Below are 2903 nucleotides of genomic sequence, written 5' to 3' on the forward strand. Positions count from 1 at the left end.
TCTAGAAGACAAAGACAGAATAAAATGACTCAATTTACATATCTTGGCAGTCATATCCTCATGAAAACGTCAGAGGCTGGCTAAGGCAGGGCGAGATTTGGCAGCTTAAGATTTGTTTTTGGGAAATCTGCACTTTAAAGTGAATCACAGAGTCGTCAGTATTCCATTTTAATAAATGTATTTGAAAGTTTTAGGACTTTTAAAAGTGCAGAAGGAGATCTAAAAACTGCGAATTGCTACAATAAATTCCTAAGAAATGCAGGGATTCAGCAACTGTCAGCAGCCCCTTAGGTTGGAAGAAATGTTTAAGAGAAGAGGTTGGAAAACTGTTGAGAAAGAGTGTCTACTTTTAAAGCCTTAAGTAATTGAGTAATTGCCAAATAATACAAAAGAGACCAAGGAACCTAGAAGGCATCCAGAGGTACTAATCAGAAAGTGGAAGAAATATTCTCTGGGACACTAGAAAAAAGGCTCAAGATGGAGAAACTTGGTGAATATTTCTTTATGAACAGTGATATCGAATACATTGAATTTTAAAGTTGGCAAACACACGGTTATCTATATTTTCAGAGATTCTTGGTTTGTTTTTTATAATATATGCACAATGAGAACTAAATTCTATTCCAGGCATCTCTGATATCCTGGGAACTGAAGATGAAATGTGTAAGTAGAAGCTTTTTTCTCTGTGCTTTAAATAAACCACCAGTTTATGTATAGAACAATGCTGCTCAGCTGTGAACATCCTCAGTGCCCTGCTGAGAGACAAGGATGAATTTTTGCTAGAAAATATGGTGGGTTCTGAAGAGAACTTTTAAAATAAATTCAGTTGGCTGGGTAAGGATCCTCACTTCTGCCAGTGAGGCCTCAGGTCTCTTTAGCTGAGCGATAAACACTCAGCAAATGATGTCTTCCCTCTGTGACAATGCCAGCTTGGAGCTTAAAAAATTGTGTATTAAAGATGTAGGTGGCTTCTGCCAGGTATGGGAAGAGACAGAAGGGTCATTGCAAGAACAGGCTCATTTTCTGCTGCAAGGAATGAGCTCTGGTCTGGCTTGCCTGTGTTGATACACAGGCACAGACAGTACCTCCCTTCCTGTGGCACTCTCCTCTAGTGCAAATCAATCTTAATGCTGGTCCAGACCTCTGGGATTTTAGTTTTTATTCAAATTGTTTGCTTCTACATCTATTTCTGTACATGTTTTTTTGGCAGAATATGACGTATGAAGAACTCCCAAACAAGTGCTAGGTGTCTGGGAGATAGAGCCAGCTGTGAAGGCTGGACTGGATGTTGGTCCTGAAATCTGCCACCAAACCTGGACCAAGAAGGATAAGGAGTGTTGAATTTAATACCTTGCACTTCATTTATGTGTCTGGAGATGCCTAGAAATAAACCAGCAAGGCAGTGCAGACCTGGGACAAAAGGGCTTTTGGACTGTGGAGATTGACCTCAGGGTGGTGGTCCCAGCATATCACAAAAAAAAAAAAAAAAAGTTGTTGCTCTCCTGCTTGTGAATGCACCTTTTGGCTTTCCTTTTGCCAGAGTTTTCTCTCCCTGCAGCCCAGCTTCCAGAAAAGAGCCCGGAAGTTGCAGCAAGAGCAGCAGAGGAGCTCGTCCCATTTCCCATGTGTTGCCTCCTGCAGTTTCTTGTGTTTCTGGTCCTGGCTGAGCTGCCGTCACCTCTCACTGCGCCCTGTTAGCCCCCAAAGCCAGCTAGGCCCACTGCCTCCAGAGAACAGCTCTTCACTTGCAAAGGGTGCATTAAATCTCCTCACACAACTCTGTTTCTCCAACCCCAGCTATCTGACAGAATGGAGAAAAACCTCAAAGTCCAGCAGAACAACATCCCACCCCAGCTGCAATATTCTCATCTTCTCCTGGCTTCTACAGGGAAGTCTAAAATTTTCCAGAATTTAATGAAGTACATGGCAGAAATCTTAGGCATTCTCTAGAAGGTTGTCCAAGAAAAACAAGAAAACTCTTGGAAATATTGTGCTTGTCAACACAAGCAGTGTAGCCATGCCCATCTGGCATACACCTGTATAGACCTTGACCATGTCCAAGAAAAGCAGAAGGAAGACATCAAGCTCCTGCAAAAGCTTTTTTTAACATGTTTTTATGCTCCTGTTCCTGACTGCAGTGCTCGAGGGAACCAAGTAGATCCACCCTTGATGCTCTCTGTGGAGAAAAGACATCCTTGAGGCGTTTGGTATGAGTGTTCATTTTGCACTTTAAAAAATGTTCGAGGTCAATTAGGTGATAACGTTTTCATTAGAAAAATCTACCTGTGTAGCTCCTGGAGGGCTGAACTCCCTACAGCTCCAACCAAGCCATCTCCCTGCCTTATTTGTCTCTGGGTTGCACTAAACACAGCTGGCACTCCAGCATATGCAATGACTTTTCATGGATGCCATCCTGAGTTTAGCATTTAGGAATCCTCGGATCAATGTAACAATTGAGGACATCTGTCTGAGATTGTTTTATCAGCGGTGTGTGTGATGCCTTCTACATCATAATATGCTCTCAGGCAAGTTCTGCAGGGCTTCTGTGTCAGGATTCCTCAGAAACCAAACCAAAACAGCAGAAAACTTGTGACAAGGAGCATATTTTAGTGTGATGCTAAACACATCACCAGCCACTAAGACTCGCACATTTAACGTGGCAGAACCACCCTGTGCTTTGGATGAGGCTTCCCACAGGTAGCAGGCTTTGCTGACAACACTAGGATAATTTTGCACTGTTTTTCCATTCTACTGTTCTTGAGAGCTGAGGAAGATTTCACCTTCACTTTTGTGAAGTTCTGTCAGACCTATTGATCCTTGCTTTTATAAATGCCAGATAAATCTACACAGCTTAGTCCTGCAAGCCCTTTAGCTGTTTTTTTTTTTTTTTCTCTCTCTTTTTC

The 2903-nt window shown here is 42.3% G+C and overlaps 1 long non-coding RNA gene across 1 annotated transcript; it reads right to left on the reverse strand.

Moving 5' to 3' along the window:
• Positions 1-2086: 2086 nt before the first annotated feature.
• LOC128807127 (uncharacterized) lies at positions 2087-2385 on the reverse strand. Its single transcript, XR_008437056.1, has 2 exons — positions 2284-2385; positions 2087-2176 (listed from the first exon to the last, which is right to left on the reverse strand). It is a non-coding gene; the product is annotated as an uncharacterized LOC128807127 (long non-coding RNA).
• Between the last annotated feature and the right edge of the window lie 518 nt (positions 2386-2903).

This window comes from Vidua macroura, chromosome 5, assembly GCF_024509145.1.
Source record: "Vidua macroura isolate BioBank_ID:100142 chromosome 5, ASM2450914v1, whole genome shotgun sequence".
Lineage (NCBI taxonomy): Eukaryota > Metazoa > Chordata > Aves > Passeriformes > Viduidae > Vidua > Vidua macroura.